Source organism: Triturus cristatus, chromosome 7, assembly GCF_964204655.1.
Source record: "Triturus cristatus chromosome 7, aTriCri1.1, whole genome shotgun sequence".
Taxonomy (NCBI): domain Eukaryota; kingdom Metazoa; phylum Chordata; class Amphibia; order Caudata; family Salamandridae; genus Triturus; species Triturus cristatus.
Window position 1 is genome coordinate 1,077,494,098 of NC_140590.1, and position 18,537 is coordinate 1,077,512,634.

General features: G+C 42.6%; 1 protein-coding gene across 1 annotated transcript in view; it reads left to right on the forward strand.

The window, feature by feature from the left end:
* The window catches only part of LOC146811122 (sulfate transporter-like), a 56,912-nt gene that overhangs the window by 31,259 nt on the left and 7,116 nt on the right, over positions 1 to 18,537 (forward strand). The gene's annotated exons all lie outside the window — the stretch shown is intronic.

Consider the following 18,537-nt stretch of genomic DNA (forward strand, 5'->3'; position numbering starts at 1 on the left):
CTTTTCTAGCCAACCCGGCCAAAGTAATGGAAAAAGCATAAATACACAGCTCTCCTACCACCTCAACACACACTAGCTCATGGACAAATCCCAATCAGGTTTCCAGCCAAACCGAAGCACCAAGACTGCCCTCATTGCAGCAACTGACAACATCAGGAGGATCCTAGACCATGGAGACACAGCAGCCCTCATACTACTTGTCCTCTTGATCGCCTTTGACACAGTCTCCCACACCACCTTAATCAGAAGACTACATGATACAAGCATTAAAGGAACCACCGTCAACTGGATCTGTTCCTTCTTCACAAAAAGAATACAAAGAATCGACCTACCACACTACACATCAAAGGCAAGAAACTCATCAGTGGGGTTCCCCAAGGTTCATCCCTCTACCCAACCCTATAAAATATTTACGTGACCCCACTGGAGGAGCTCATCGGAACTTACAACATAAACATACTCTCCTACGCAGACGACACCCAGCTGATCTCCCTGTCGGATAAAGAACCCCATCACGAAAAACAACGCTGCCACATCCATGACCATCATAATCTCATGGATGATTGATGGATATATAAGAAAAAAAATTCTTGCCTATCACTATCCACTGCAGAGCTAGAAGGGGTCTCGGGCCTCGGTTTCTGTTTGACTGTATATGCTCACCAGTCTATTGTCGGCGTATTAATCTATCGACCGCGGGGGACTGTTTTTGGAGTCACTTGGCCATGCCATCTCTCCTATTGTGGCCAAATACAAACACAGTCTAGTACTTGGGGACTTTAATATACACATGGACCAATCAACTGATTCAGAGTGCTTGAAGCTGTGTGAATCCCTAAACATCCTCAATTTGATCCCCTATGTCCTGCTCCCCACTCACGAAAGGGGCCATATTTTGGACCAGATTTTTTCAAAGGACAGGATTGAAATCAACACACCCCTTCCCATTATCTTGTCTTATCATTTTTTACTTACCTTCAGAATACGCAAGGAATCAGGAAGGCCTCAATCATACTGAAAGCAGCGGGCTTGCAGTTTTAGGCCTTTCGACCAGCTTACTCCGGAGGTTTTAGCTACTGCACTTAGTCAATATCCTATTCCTTTCAGTGGAAACTTAGAGAGTGATGTACTGTCACTGGAAGGCTGGCTCCAAGACAATTCTATGCAACTAGCTCCTCCCAAAACTCGAGTTGCAAAATCTGGTAGAGCCCCAGCCCCATGATTCACAGAGGCTCTAAGAAAGAGCAAAAGCGCCTGCAAATGTCTTGAAAGATTACGGAGGAAGAACTTTAACCCCATTAATAAAATTACATACAAATTGGTTCTGAAAGCCCACTATGCAAAAGTTTGTGAGGGTAAAAAAGTTTTTTTTCTGTCTACGAAAATTGAACTAGCCGGGAACAGCAGTAGGGAATTGGTTAAGATTGTAAAAGACTTTACCTCCCCTAATGCAAGCAATAGCCCTTTCACCCCACTTATGAATGGACGAACCATATTGCACAATATTTTTACAAGAAAATTAAAACCACCCAAGATTTGTTTGGGGATTTACCTCAAGCAAGGGATGGTAACACAGGTTTGCCCCCCCTGTCATTTCCAACTCAGTTGAGGTTCTCCTGCATTTCCCCCCCATTTTGCTGGACATTTCTCTTAAGATAATGAAAGCACTGAAATCTGGCTCCCCCTCGGACCCTTATCCTGCGAAAGTATTGGCGTCCATCCCCGAGGTGATCAACCCAGCTGTTAATCTGGTTTTGAACCTCTCATTGTCCAAAGGATTGATGCCTGATAGCTGGAAACACGGTAAAATTCTCCCGCTTTTAAAAAACCTTCAGCAGATCCTTCTGTAGACAGTAATTATAGGCCAATATCACTGGTACCTTTTCTATCCAAGGCTTTGGAGATATACATAAATGCTGTTATTACAGATTTTGTAGAGGCTAATGATGTATTACATCCATGCCAGTCAGGGTTTAGAGCTAATTTCAGCACGGAGACGGCCTTAATGGAAGTGTCAGAGACTATTAAAACAAATCTTCACAGAGGAAGCAAAGCGGTACTAATACTATTGGACCTCTCCACGGCCTTCGATACCATGCCCCATGATTTACTCCTGCACAGACTTCATGACTGTGGCATTGGGGGCACGGTCTTCAGGTGGTTTACCTCCTTTTTGGAAAACCGCCAGCAAACAGTATGGTCCCCTCCTTTCTCGGCCCCTATCTCTCCTATGAAAGTTGGAGTGCCTCAGGGCTCTGTTTTGAGCCCAACTTTGTTTAATATACATATGGCTCCCCTTGCACTCCTGGCAGAGGAATATGGTGCTAAAGTAATATCCTATGCTGACGACATGCAGCTGTTGTTCAACTGTGAGAAGGATGATGTGCTGAGAGGAAGTGAAATAAATGCTTGCCTGGCGAAGGTGTTCGCCTGGTTCAGGCAAAACCAATTGCTATGCAACTCAGAAAATTATCTTTTTTGGCCATAGTCCAGGTGAGGAATGGCGCCAATGGTGGCCCTAGAACATGTCCCCCCCAGCAAGTCCAGGAACCACTGTAAAAAACCTTGGGGTGAAACTAGATGCAGACATGTCCATGAAGTCCCAGGTCCAAACAGTGGCCGGTACGTGCTTTAGGTTACTAAAAATGTTGAAGAATTTCCTCCCTTTACTTCCAGTCTCGCATAGGAAAACTGTGGTCCAAGCCCTGATCACTTCTAGATTGTATTATGTCAACCTTTTGTTCCTTCGCCTTTCTGACTATCTATTAGGTCGCCTACAGGTGGTACAAAACGCGGCGGCAAGAGCCATTTTGATGGTTGACCCCAGGACCCATATGACGCCCCATCTGAATTCCCTGCATTGGCTTCCGGTGTGAAAGAGGATCAACTTCAAAACCCTGGTGTTGGCCTTTAAGGCCTTTCACAACATTGGGGCTCCTTACATCAGGAATAGAATTCAGCACTATGTCCCACTTAGAACTCTGAGGTCCTCGACTCAGTGGCTGTCGACTGTGCCAAAGTTCTCTCGTTCTCGCATGGGGGGGCTCTCCTTTCAGGTGGTGGCCTCTCAGCTATGGAATATCCTGCCACTCTCACTGAGACAGGTGCTGGATCTCCTGAGCTTCAGGAGAAATCTTAAAACCTGGCTCTTCCAACATTGAAGAGGCCTACCTGCCGTTGTGTGCACTGTTCTGTCATGGGGTCTTCCCTGGAGTAGCCATGCGGTCTAAAAATGCCCTATAACATAATAAAACAGATAAAAACCAACTTCTTGAAACAACACAGACAAACCTGAATTGGTGATTTTTGTAAAGAAAATATCCCCCTGGGACTGCACCTGGTGGCCTACTAACTTGGGACCTCCCATCCACATGCACCATAAAGCAAGAATTTGGGGACTCATTTTCGATGACATGCTCGCCATGACAGCCAAGCTAAACACAGCGAGCTCCACCTGCTTCCACATCCTCAAGATGCTACGAAGGATATTCAAATGGCCTCCATAAAAAAACATAAAAACATTATCAGGCCTTGATCACCAGCAGACTGGACTATGGCAAAACACTCTATGTAGGAAGCAATACAAAGCTACTGAACCAGTTCCAGTCCATTCAAAACAATGCAGCAAACGTCATCCTCAACCTCCATCACCGTATCCACATCAACCCACACCTCAGGGAACTACACAGAGCCCCAATCCACAACTACACCCAATTCAAATTGCTCACACACATACAAAGCCATAGATAAAACCAGCCCTGCATAGCTGAACAGCAGCATACACTTCTACGCCCCTCCCAGAATGAAACCTCCGCTTAGCTGGACTATCACTAGCAAGCATACCCCCAGTCGCATAGCAGGAGGTGGGTGGAGGGACTCAGCATGCTCCAAGTGGCACAAGTTTTAGGGGCAGCCCCTCACTCTTACCTGCGGCCGCCACCGGTGGCTGCAGGAATCCCCAGCACCCCCCTGCTCATACATTCAGCCCATGAGGGCGGCAAAGGCAGGGGCCGCCATGGACGGCCTAAGGCCTAGCTGTGCCTTCTCTCATCTCTCACCTCAAACATGGAACAACCCCCCTCTTCTCATCAGAGCCTCATCTTCACTTACTGGCTTCTACAAGAAGCTGAAAACGTGGCTCTTCGACTAACCTCTCCAGGCTTCAGCCACTTGGCCTTCTGCTAAAGCCTTGGATACCCTTACTGGAGATTAGCGTGCTATACAAATAACTATAACATAATAGCATAACATAGTTGGCAATTATTCGAAGTGACCTTATGCTTGTACTGAAATGTGCAAACCTATGACAGAGAGCAAGATGGACTCTGAGTCTATTGGCATCCGAAAACCCAGCATGTTTATTAAGACTAAAATGTCTTTAAAGCGATACAGAAACAATATCCCAATATGAATACATAACGTGGAAGTGCATGATTCGACAGACACTCAAGAAGCATTAATATAGCAGTACATAATTATGTTTTTACACACGGGACGTGTATTTAGTAAATTGTTCATTAGTACATTATCATCCTGTTCATGGAAAACTTGTCTTTCACCTTGCTGAACCTAAGTTCCTCTATTTCAAACTGACATAGACTGGAGCTGATGCTCACGAAGAATCCCATGCTCAGTCCCTATCATTCCCATCAAGGGTGTCATAGAGAGAACAGTCATATTCTGACATACCATATTTTGATAAAGGGCTGCAGACCTGAATATATAGTTAAAGAGACGGTGGCTTCCTTTGGAGACAAAACATGAGGGCTGACCCATGGGAGACTTTGCCATATGTAAACAAAGCACTCTTGCATTCATTACAGTAAATAGAATGAAGGGCAAGTCAGCAGCTGGGGGGTCTACTGTTTGGAATCGGAAACTCCCAGATGTGTAGTTTGACATCTAGTTGGGAAACCTTGGGGAATGCATATTTTTTCTATATTATGGGACGTTTATCTTGCCCAATGCTACCCACACACTATCCCCACGGTGCCCACTTGTCTCGTTTGCAGGAAGAAGAGGTTTTTAATCTTTCTTTAGGGTCTTAACTTCCAGGATGTCCAACTTATGAACAGATAACCCATGATGGCCTGCAAAGAACCTTCTGTGTAACCAAAACACTAACAACGACATAAATAACCGAATGAAGCACTGACAATGGTATCAAAGAATGCAAAACCTGCTTTGAGGAGTGTCTTTCAAGCCTTGGCCAACCTTGTGTTAAAACCCTCCTGCAATTCCAAGCTGCAGGTAAATAAAACAGCATTTCCTCATCAAGAAACACCACAGCCCCAACCAGGGATTAAAGGCACAACTGGATTTGTAATAACAATAATCTTTTATGTGCCCAGACGTGGGTCCCTTGCTCACTTTGCCACTGGATTCAAGCTAGCCTGGCTGATGAGGGCTGGTCCCAGGATGCTTGTTTCTGGACCAGGGAAGATATGGCTTGGCAGTTCGGACTTGACTGTTCCCATGAGGCACAGGGTCAAGACTGATTTGCATATAGCTGTGTCTGAACTGGGGTGGCAAAGTGAGCTAAAGAACAATGATGGATTTAACCCAGAACTGTGACTGGGTATGAATGTCTGAAAAGTTTCAGTGCTCCGTCCATCATCTCCTTGTGTTTGCTTTGTTCGCCCTAAGTTGGCAGGGTATGCCTAGACGTGGGTTCCTTGCTCACTTTGCCACTAGATTCAAGCTAGCCTGGCTGATGAGGGCTGTTAGCCCGAAACCGGTCCCAGGATGCTTGTTTCAGGTCCAGGGAAGACATGTCTTGGCAGTTCGAACTGGACTGTTTCCATGAGACACAGGGTCAAGACTGATTTGCATATAGCTGTATCTGAACTGGGGTGGCGAAGTGAGCTAAAGAACCATGATGGATTCAATCCAGATCTGTGACTGGGGTGAGTGTCTGAAAAGTTTCAGCGCACCGTCCATCATCTCCTTATGCCTGCAGATATACAGAGAAAAAGTTATGTGCATAAACCATTCCTTCGGTTTATGTTTATCCCTGCCACAGAGAAATTTCAGGAGAACTTGAGAACAATTAAGATGAGATTTGGAAAATGATGATTGAAACTTTCAGTGATATGGAACAACAGGCCTGAAAATATGCTTTGATAAAATTCCAAATTATGTCATTATTTTTCTTAATTGTGTCAGTAAGATTGATGGTCTAAATAATAGATCACAGACTGTGTCATATTCATCCACTTTTTCATATATATCTTAATTCATTTTGCAATCGAAGTAACACATTTAGCATTACATAAGCTTATGTCACAGGAATCAGAGGTCATTTGTTAAGTATCAATTTACATCTGTGTCACTTGGAGTATTCCCAGTATTCATGCGCTTATAGTTATCATATGTACTTGTGACCCCCATGACACAATAACGCTTATTCAACATACAATCTGTCGAACAATAGGTCTGCATCAAATGAAAGACAATAAACAACAAACATAACTTGTAACAAAAGGTTGTTCGATGTATTTCCCCGTAGGGGGTGTGCTGCAGGCAGGAGCAGTGTCTTCAGGCCTGTCTTTCATGTCATGTCAGTTAGGAAGATGCTAGTGGGCAGTCAAGGGAGGGAAAAACCAGGACTATCGGTATGTGGTCCATCTTACAAATTAGCTTACACCTTTTTTATCAAAGAATTTAAGGCCTCATTTCTGAGGTTTTGGAGCAGAGCAGCGGCGCAAGGAATCTGGCTGCGCCACCATGCTTCAAAACAAAAGGGCAGGAATGCACCATATCTATGTGATACGGCACATTCCTGTCCTTTTCACCTGTGCTGGTGCACAATGGACTGCCATGCAGCAATGCAGGCACACTTGCACCATGCTGCAAGGGTGCCTACGTTGCGGGGCGGATTGATTTTGTGCAGGAAGGGACACTTTCCTGCACAAAATCGATCAATTCAGGCGAATTCAAGGAAAAAACGATGAGAAATGTTGCGCCACCCTAAAGACACCCCTGTGGTGGCATTAGATTCTGACGCATTCCCAGTTTTACAGTTTTTCGTAAATCTGGGAATGCTTCAGACTCCATGGGTGTTGCGTGGGAACACCCACAGCAACACCCATGGAACGCTCCTTTCATGCAGCGTTCTGCATGGTTCTTCGTGAAAGGTGCACATATTTACAAGGCCATGAACAGCCACGTAAAGTGTCTTTACGTGGCCTTGTAAATATGCCGCGGCACATTGATATACCAGAACACCAATAAAGTAATGTTCTGGCAGCGCAAAAGTGCCGCAAGGGGCCTCATAAATGAGGTCCTTAGTGTCTCTCACATCAGCATGAAAATGAAAATGTTTCTAGTTTCAGTTAGAGGAAAGAATTCCTCCGCTCCTTTTAAATGTCTATGGCCAGAACATTTTGTATTTTTTCTTAGAACTGTGTATATTTAATGTATTTCTACCTATTATTTTTTATTCTATTATTTACCATTTATATCAAATACTATGTACACTATACTATACATTGAAGTATTCATAATATAAATATTATACACACACACATATGTGCAGAGTGTGCCCTTTCCATGCACTGCTAAATACCTCATAATTTGCATGAATTATAACATGTTCTGTGACATAATTGAAAACATCACTCAACCCCTCCCCATACACAGTTTTGTCATAAATGATGTCATTTCAAATGTTGGTGTAATGTTATCAGTGATGTCAATCAACATGTCATAAGTGTGGTAATATATAGGGTAAATGGTTGTGCATGGCATGGGAGGAGTTATAGTTCAATGAGGGCACAATTGATAGTTACTTGAGATAACTATAACTGTTTTATTTCAGTGATTTGGTTAGTTTAAAACTGTATGATTTAACTGACATTTTCACCTAACTATAATGTCACTTTAGCCTTTGTTTTTTTCAATGAATTACTAGTTTAAAAAAAATGTAAAATAATATGTGGCTACAACTTTTCCTTCAGGTTGTTGCCACCCAATTTTAACATGTGGTTGAGCTTCCAGATCTACGTATCCATCGCAGAACCACTACGGAAATGTATCATTTACGTGCCACCTTCAAATTACTATAACTCTTGCACCTCCGTGTACAGTGTTGTCACCTCACTTGCAACATTACACTAATTAGAGGAGTGGATTATCGTAGAGTGGAGCGGTGTGATGGACAGTAGAGGGGCGTGTCTTGCAGTAGAGCTGAGTATTGTACAGTGGACTATCGTCAACTGGAGTGTCATGGAGTGGAGTGTGGTGTAGTGGTATGTCGTCAAGTAGAGTGTGGTAGAGTGGCAGACAGTGGAGAAAAGTGTTGTAGAGTATAGTGGAATAGAATGCAGTTCAGTGAAGTAGAGTGGCATGCAGTTGAGTGTTGTCGAGGGGACTGTCGTACAGTAGAGTGGTGGAGAGGCTTGCACAGTGTAGTTTTGTATAGTTGAGTGTCACAATTTGTGAGAGCAAAGTGTAGGCAGAGAACCAAGTTATAGTTAATGTAGTCTGCGACTGAGGTGACAACACTGTGTATGGAGATGAGCAACTTATATTCATTTGCACTTGGTGCGCAATTTATAAATTTAAGTTATAACTATAACTTTAGAATTTATATTGTTTGTGTAGTTTAAGTTGGGATTGTATAGAAAGAATGAGTAACGTTCTCCTAACTATAACATCCTTAATGTTGGAAAGTGGGTTATTAGTAGTGGTAAATATGCATCTCCCCTTTGTAGCTTGGCTGCGAGCAGGCAGGCTCAAATTCAAAGACAGGTATGTAAACAATTTAAAAACACCAATTCAGTAAATAATTAAGACACATCACACAATAAAAATCACACATCAATGTATGAAAATAGGAAATATTTGTATCTTTAAAAAGGGAACCGGAGATATGAATTTTTAAAGATTTAGCACACTATAGCACATAGAAAACTACAGCGCCTATTGGGACATATGGGCGAGCTCGACCGGGACAAAGTCAAAGTTTCAGGCCGACCGCGATGGAACACTGCATGGCTACCCCTAGCGGTAGGTCTCAGTCAAAGTTTTTACCTTCTGACTTAGAACTTTTCTGGAGCTTTTCTTCCCCGTGTCCCTCAGAGCTCTCAGTCAGTCCGGATTCGATGAGGGTTCGCGGGCTTGCCATGCGACGAGATCCCGGTCAAACATATGGAAGTCTGACCTCCGGGGCTTTCCAGCTGGACGAACCAGAGATTCAGGCCGGCTCACGGTTGAAGGTGGGCAGTTGACCATCGCGGTTGGTCCAGGTCACCATTATTATGTTCGGACTTAGAAGCATCTAAGGACCTTTTTCTCACGGGGTCCCTCAATACTCTTTACCAGGCCGGATTTGGTGAAGGTTCGCCGGCTTAGGTTTCCACCAACTACCTGTCAAAGTCTGTAAGTCGGACCTCCGGAGCTTTTCAGCAGGACGAACCCGGGGTTGAGGATCGCCATCTTGGCTGGCTAGGTCTAGTCGGTCCACTTATGGAGCATTTTTTCAAAGTTGCTCTAAAGTTCTTCAAATGTCTTTGAGGGTCCCAAAGTTTCTAAAACTTACTCCAAGGACCTGGAAGCCTCAAGACGGTCCATGAAAGTTTGGGACTTCAATTCCCACAATCCCTTGGAGAAAACCCTGACAAATCCACTGGTAGTACTCAAGGCTGGGGAGTCTTGAAGGTGATGGTCCAGGTGAGCTCTGTTAACCTGTAGCTTGCAGGGGTCCATCCTTTCGTTCTTTTGAAGCAGGTTTGATTCACAGAGCTGTAGTTCCAGATTGTGCAGCAAGTACAGTCAGCCAGAGTGGGGGGCCTGGTTGGTACAAATCAAACTTCCAGCATAGACCCTTCTCCTTCTGTAGTTTCAAGCAGCAGATCTGAGAGGCACTGTCCCTCTCAGATACGTATTCAGTGTTCTCTGTGGTCACACAGGAGGGCACTCCCAGCCAATGAGGTGCAGGACAACACCCCAGAGCATAACCATTTCCTCCAAAGTGTGGCACAATGGTCTCCCAGAAAGCACGATTTCTCCAAAATTCAAAATGGCCAAAGTCCCAGCAGAGAGGCAAGAGCTGTCTAAACCAACCTCCAGGACAGATAATCTCCATACTCCCCCCCCTGGCCTCGGCAAAGTCCTTCCTTAAGCCTACTATATGGCTGGTTTCAAAGAGTAGGGGCGAAAATGAAACTGGTTTCTCCTGCCTGTCTCCTCCTTCTATTGAAGGTTATTGTTTACGATCCCTCCCCCTCTGGCTCTGGCATTTCTATGAAGCAGAAACGTTTCCTCTCAGAATGGCTCTTTAACCCATGGGGCTACTTATCACCTCATCAAAGCAGCCTGGCTAATCCACTTAACAGACAGACAGATAACTGGAAGGCTGCATTATAACTTCTTGTCTGTACATTTTAGGATGAATTCAACAAGTCTAGTGAGTCCTTGAATTATATTTTTCGTATTCTCCTGGTGGGAATTATTAAAGAATAACTTCTTGTCATGTTAACCTATGTGGCTGGGGATTTGCAATGGGGATAATGACTTGGGCAATTTTATCAACATCATGGCTTGTAAAACCTCTTTTATAAGGACCCTGTCTATATCTACAGGACCCCACACCCCTTGGATACCTAGGAGAGACTTTAGGGGTCTTAATATGTAAAAATATTGCAGATCCTCACTCCACAGTGCTCCTAGCACAAATGTCGGCTTTGCGAAGCACTTTACTACAATATGGGGAGTGAAATGTGCAATTTCACTAAACCCAAGGCATATAAAACATATTTTATAAGGGTCCTCCTTATAAATATCCGACCCCCTACCACTGGGACACCTCTGGGAGACCCTGGGGGTAACAATATGCCAAAACATTGTAGTTTATTCGTTTTTAAGTGCCCCAAACACCAAAGTCGAGTTTGGGCATAATTTGCATTTTAAAAGCAGACCTGCAACACAGGGCTGCTTTTAAACTGACCTCAGGCCTCAGTAGTGCACATATGCAAGTGCAGAAAGGGCTAGTGGCCTCTACAGTGTCATATCCTATTATATACTAGGGCCTTATAGGGGAGGTCATGCCAATCATACAAGTACCCTAACCCATAGTGTACCCTAGTGTATATAAGTCTTTTCACTGTATTCTAAGTGTGTTTTCAGCATAGCACTGGCCTTGGACCTAGTTAGGCAGAGCCCAGGGACAGTCAGAGTCAGTTACCACCGGTACCAGTCAGCACAAAAATGGGCTGTCCAGGGCACAAGGATGACTTTGCAACACTTAACCTCTGCTTTTGTCATTGAATTTCATAAGTTTTTATCTTTTAATAAAAATATATTTCAAATTGTAGTAACAAGTGTTATCAGTTGTAGTGTGGTTAGGTGGAGTGTCGTATTGTACAATTAAGGAGAGAGTTGGGAAGTCTAGTTTTGTGGAGTATTCAACAGTGTAATAGAGTAGAGTGGAGTGGTGTGGAGCTGATAAAGTAGTAAGGTGTTATAAGGTATAGTGGCATGGTGTGTTATATAGTGGAGTCAGATATCTTAGAGTTGAGCTGCATGTTGTTCAGTGGAGTAGGGTGTTGTAGACTGTCAGAGTGGAGTAGAGTGCTGCAGAGTGGATTGGAATAGAGTGGAGCAGGGTGGAGTAAAGTGTCAGAGTGGAGTATCATTGAGTGGAGTGTCATAGGTTACAGTGGAAGAGAGTGTCATAGAGTGGAGTGTCATGTCATATAGTGGAGTGGCATGTCGTAGAGAGGAGTAACGTGTCATGGAGTGTCATACAATGTAGGACAGTGGCATAGAGTGGGTGGGCATAGAGTGGAGCAGAGTGGAGTAGAGTGGAGTAGATTGTAGTACAGTGTTATAGAGTGGAGTTGCATACAGTGGATTAGAGTATTGGACAGTGAAGCTGAATAGAGCGGAGTATGGCACTGTATTTTAGTTATTTGAAGCTGGTGCGTAAATTATAAATTTCAGTTAGAACTATAACTTTAGAATTTCTAGTGTTTGTGTAGTTCAAGGAGGGTTTGTATAGAACGAATAACTCGTTTTCCTAACTATAACGTATCTTTAACCTTTGTTTTTTAATTAAATTTCAATGGTTATTATTTTTTAATCAAAATCTTTGAAATTGTACTGTCAAGTGTTATTAAGTGGAGTCTCGTTAAGTGGAGAGTTTTAAATGACAGTCGAGGAGAGTGTTGGAAAGTCTAGTGTCACAGAGTGGAGTATTGTAGAGTGGAATACAGTGGAGTGGAGTAGAGTGGAGTGGCATAGTATAAAGTATAGTAAAGTGCTGCATAGTGTAGTGACATTGTGTGTCATATAGTGGAGTCAAATATCGTCGATTGGAGCAGCATGTTGTACAGTGGAATGGCATACAGTAGAGTTGGTTGTCATCGACTGTAATAGAAGGTACAGTGTTGTACAGTGGAGCGGCATAGAGTGGAGTAGGGGGAGTAGAGTGGAGTTTCATCAATTGGAGTGTCGTAAAGTTCAGTAGAGGAGAGTGTCATAGAGTGGATTCTGTGTCCTATAGTGGAGTAGCATGTCATAGAGAGGTGTGGAGTGGTGTGCCATCAAGTATCATACAGTAGTACAGCGTTGTATAGTGGATGGGCATACAGTGTAGTAGAGTGACATAGAGTGCACTACAGTGTTGTTGAGTGGAGTTGCATGCAGTGACGTAGAGTGTTGGACAGTAGAGTGACATACAGTGATGGTACAGTGATGTAGAGTGTTATAAAGTGTAGTAGAGTAGAGTAGAGTGCAGTACACTGGAGTGGGGTAGCATAGAATGAAGAAAAGTGTCAGAGTGAAGGTGCGTGGCGTAGAGTATAGTGGCGCAAAGTGGAGTGGCGTACTAAACAGTCAAGTAAAGTGTCATAAATTGATGTACTGTGTTGTACAGTACAGTACAGCAGTGTGTCATATGGTATTGGAAAGTGTTTTAGACTACAGTACAGTAGAGTGGCATACAGTCTATTAAAGGTTTGTGGAGTGGAGTGGCTTCCATTACAGTGTTGTAGTATGGATTGTTATACAGTGTTATAGAGTAGAATGGCATAGGTGGCATACAGTGGAGTAACATATAGTGGCGTATAGTGGACTAGACTGGAGTACTGTGTCCTAGAGTAGACTTGAGCAAAGTAGGTTGCAGTGGCATATAAAGAGTTGCATACATTGTCGTTTAGTGGACTAGAGTATCATAGAGCGGCATTGACTGTAGTGGAGTGTTGTACAGGGGCATACAGTATAGTACAGTGTTTTCCAATAGAGTGTATGGATATGGACTGGAGTAAAGTGCCGGAGAATGGCATACATTGTAGTAGAGTGTTGTAGAGTGGAATAGCATAGAGTACAGGAGTGTGTTGTACAGTGGAGCTGCAGAGAGTAGACTGTAGTACAGTGGTATAGAGTGAGGTATGGTCTTCTGCAGTTGAGTAGAGTGGAGTGGCATTACGGAGTGTGGCGGAGTGTAGTGCCGCTGTGTAGAGTTGAGTAAACTGTTATAAATTGGAGTGGATTCTCATACAGTAGAGTGGAGTGCTGTGACTTAGAGTATTTAAAAGTATTGTATAGTGGAATAGAGTGTCGTACATTGGAGTGTACGGGCATGGAGTGGATTATAGAGTAGGACAGTGGAGTGCACATAGATAGTGTAGTAGAGTGTTGTTGAGTGCCATAAAGTGAGGTAGAGTAGACTGTTATATAGAATGGAGGAGAATGCCGTACAGTGGAGCGGCTTAGAGTGGAGTGGCCTAAAATGTAGTGGCATAGAGTGGAGTTCCGTATAGGGGAGTATTATACAGTGGGATAGCATGCAGTGGAATACCTTACAGCAGAATAGCATGCAGTGGAGTATAGAAGAGTTGAGTGGCATACAGTAGAATAGCAAAGATTGGATTGATGAACCGTGGGGTGGCGTAGAGTGGAGTAGGGAATAGTGGATTAGTGTAGAATGGAATGGCGTATATTGAAGTGGCATAGCGTAGAATTGAGTAAACTGTTATAAATTGGAGTGGCATCTCGAACAGTAGAGTGGAGTGCTGTGTCATACAGTGTTGGAAACTGTCGCAGAGTGGAGTAGCCTATTCTGCAATAGGGTGTGCGGGCATAGACTTGAGTGCAAATTTGGACAGCGGAGTGTATGTTGATAGTGTGGAGTACAGTCTAGTAGAGTGACATAGAGTTGTGTACATTGGAGGTGCAGAAGGTGAAGTGGTGTAAACTGCAGTGGCTTAATCTGGAGTGGGTGTGAGTGCAATAGCATACATTACAGAGGAGTACAGTGGAGTGATGTCCAATGGAATAGCATAGAATGGAGTGGCATAGAGTGGAGTGGTACACACTGGAGTGGCATACAGTGGGGTAGCGTACAGTGGATTGGCATACAATGGAATTGCGACAATGGAGTGTCGTACAGTAGAGTGGCATAAATTGGAATAGTGGAGAGTGGAGTGGTGTAGAGTGAATGGTGTAGAGTGGAATAATTTATAGTGGAGTAGCGTACAGTGGAATGCCATACAGTCCAGTGGTGTACACTAAACTGGCATGGAGTGGAGTTGTATATAGTGTAATAATGTAGAGTGGACTGGCGTAGAGTATAATTGTGTATAGTGTAATAGAGTAGAGTAGAGTGTTGTACAGTGGAGTGGCATAGAGTATAATAGCGTATTGTTAAGTAACATACATTGGAGTGGTGTACAATGGAATTTTGTAGGCTGCAGTTGTGTACAGGGGAGTGGGGTAGAGTGTAATTGCATACAGTGGAGTAGTGTACAGTGGAGTGGCGTCTAATGGAATAGCATGAAATGGAGTGGTGTACAGTGAAGTGGGATAGAGTGGAATGCCATACAGTAGAGTGGCAAAGAGTGGAGTTGCTTACAGTGTAATAGGGTAGAGTGGAGTGGAGCGGGGTACATTGGAATAGTGTTGAGTGAAGTACAGTACAGTGATAGAGTGGAATAGCATAGAGTGAAATAGCGTACAGTGAAATGGCATACAGTGTAGAAGCTTACAGTGTAGGGCCACACAGTGGAGGAGCATAGTCTGGAGTGACATAGAGTGTTGGGTACGGTGGAATAGCATACAGTAGAGTGTCGTGGAGTGGAGCAGCTTCCAATGGACTAATGTAGAATGGAGTAGAGTATAGTGGAGTGGCATACAGGGAAAACAGCATACACTGCATCAGTGTCATAGAGTGGAGTGGCATACAGTGGAACAGGGTAGAGTGGAGTGGCATACATGGGAGGGTTGTGTACAGTGCAGTGACGTCTGATGCAATGGTGTAGAATAGAATGGAGTGGCATACGGTAGTATAGCGTATAGCGGGGTGGCATGCAGTGGAATCGAGTACAGTGGAGTGTTATAGAGCGAAGTGGCATACAGTGGAATAGTGTAGAGGAGTTGAGTGGAGTGGCATAGAGTGGAATAGTGTAGAGTGGAGTAGTGTACAGTGGAGTGGCATACAGTGGAGTGGTGTAGACTAGAGTGGCATTCAGTTGAGTGGGGTAGAGTGTCATAGCATACAGTGGAGTGGCATCGAGTGGAGTGGCATCCAATGGAATAGTGTTGAATGGCGTGGCAGAGTGGAGCGGCATACACTGGCGGGGCGTACAGTGGGGTAGTGTACAGTGAGGTGAAATAGAGTACAGTGGAGTGTTATAGAGTGGAGTGGCATGCAGTGGAATAGCTTAGAGTAGAATGGCATAGAGTGGAATAGCGTATAGTGGGGTAGCATACAGTGGAGTGGCGTATTGTGGATTGTCGCAGACCGGAGTGACATGGAGTGGAGTTGCATACACTTAAATTCAATTCAATTAATCTTTATTTCGGTTTGAAAAACCATAAAAGATATACATTATGAAATGACACATCATAATAAAATCATTTCATGTAATAACCTTTCCAAAAGGTTACGCTAGACAAATTCATACGTGTAAGAAATCGTATTTCCAATACCAGACCTTTCTTGATTATTAAATAATAAATATAGTTAACATTTTAAAATTTTAAAATTAAGAGACATTGAGGAGTTACAGCAAATCTCAATTATAGGTTACCAAAGACTAGAAATGTCATATCTGGCATCCCTAAAATAGACTTCCCGGTTTAGGAGTCTAATTAAAAGTTAAAAATACTAATTATACAAAATATATACCTGATACAATATCGCAATTGTTTTTGTTAGTACAATTGTGAACTAATATAATAATAATGATAATGTTCCACATGTACTAAATAAAGTGCAAATGCAAAAACCAATATAGTTCAGGTACAATATATTAAAGTTTAAAACCTTCCTTTTTTCTTATTAAACTTACATCAAACAGGTACCTACTAACACTGAAAATCACAGTTTGAGCTGTGTCTGTTCTCAGTATTCTTTCTGCCTCATAGCAGGATCTTATACCCAAAAGCAGACAAATGGGTTTAATCCATTTCCTTCCATATTTTATTTAAGCTGGGCAGAAAAATAATAAATGGAAAATCATTTTCTTTTGCACCCGTATGACATAGTGAACAATACTCAGTACTTTCGTCCCCTTGTTTACGGACCCATTTTGATGTATTCAAATTTGTCTGTAATACACCGTATAGAAATTTCAAATATAAAGATTTTGCTAACTGTGGCTACACCTCGTCCAAGAATGGCTCAAAATTCCAAGTTAGTTTCATTGAAAGGAACCGTATGGTTAGTGTACCTGTGGCTGAACTCTGAGACAAGCTATCTTGGATGTAAGCCCAAAAAGTTAGCTTTAGTATGTTCTTTGAAGCCATGGACAACTGAGCAGGCGCCTCCCAAAAATGCTTCAATCTTAATTTATGAAACCAACCATGAACATGCTTCAGCCATGGCAAACTTATACCATTATTGAGCCTTAAAATTTCCTCTAACCCTTCTTTGTAGTGGACGAGCTCTACTGTGGACCACAGTCGCACCCAGAAGAATAATGGTCGTAAAATTGCCTGGTAATCTATATGGCGTATATTTAGGTCCATTACAATAGGTATTAGCGGAGTGCGCATTGGAAGGCATAATAATTTCCTAAAAAACGTATTTTCTCCCACAATGAAAGGATTATTACTTGAGGGCCCCCATAGTTCTGCCACATATAGGGAAGCCAATTGTGCCCTGTACTTATATACTTCGAGGGCAGGGAATAATGCTTTAGACATACTGCGCTCATGTTTCTTTTCTATTGGTAGAGAATTTTGGAGTAGAATAGTCTTACTTTTCTCCAATTGCGGTTTCCAAGTCATTTTGGTATCCAAAGTAATACCTAGATAATTAAAATGATGCACATATTTTAGCATACACTTAAATAGCATAGAGTGGACTGGAGTACTGTGGAGCTGCATACAGCGTAATAGCATAGAGTGGAGTGGCGTAGAGTGGAATAATGTACAGTTGAGTAGCGTTGATTGGAGGGATGTACAGTGGAGTGGTGTACACTAGAGTGGCGTATTCTGGAATACAGTAGAGTGAAGTGGTGTATAGTCTAGTGGCGTACAATAGAGTGGCAGACTGATGTATGTGAAATTGAGCAGCAATGTAGATTATGGTGTGCGCAGTAATGCAAAACCGCGAATTGCACTGCCTTGGATTTCTCCAGATTTATCAAGCACAACAGGGCCATGCAAGGTGGCCTTGCATTGCTATGCAAATCTGACTTAAGTATTGCATTGCCCATACAAAACCATGCATGAGGCAAGTGTACCACAATACAATAATACAGCTAGGCCTTAGTCATATTTGGGCCATGGTATACTGTGGTAACTTCAAGGTATACCACGTTAGATGGCAATGATAAGTCAGTATATAATTGGGTGATGCCTGTTTCTAGAAAATTAAAAGGTAGCCATATTGTTTTTGCTACACTTCGGCTGTGTTCTGTGTTAGGGCCTTAGATGTCATCAAGTAGTAGGTTTTATTGTTGTTCCCTATTTATTTCCACTTTATTAACGTGGTAATAGGTTGGGAATTTAACGCATAAGGAGTACATTGCTACTACCTAATAAGTCCCATATTTTTTGGGAAATGTTTCTTTTTTAATTTTTTTAAGTTCCTCAGTAAATATGCAGTATTTATTAGGTATTTCTGCGGTACTCCATACGCTTTGTTTTAACAAAATTAAATCTGTTAAAAACTGTAAATACACTGTACTACACTATATTTGGGAAATATAGTGTATTACAGTGTTTTTTTCAATTCTTTAAGATAATTTAATTTTTATTTTTTTCAAGTGCTGTGGTACTTGCTAGGTAGGACCACGATACTCAGTAAAAATATTTTAAAATATATAGAAACTTATAATTATTTTTCCTCATCTATTATCACTTTACTAAAGTGGCAATAGGTTGCGAAAAAACATAATTCTAATACATATATCTTAAAATTTAAGCTGGAACACAGGAATGGGGGCCTTAAATGACATGGTCGCCTTAAACTTTAGTAAAGGTTGTCATTATCCAATCAGCTAATGACTTGTCATCGCCATGTACCACGTTAGTTTTGTGGAATTTAGAAAGATTTCAGGAAAGTACCATGGTCACAGATATCACTAC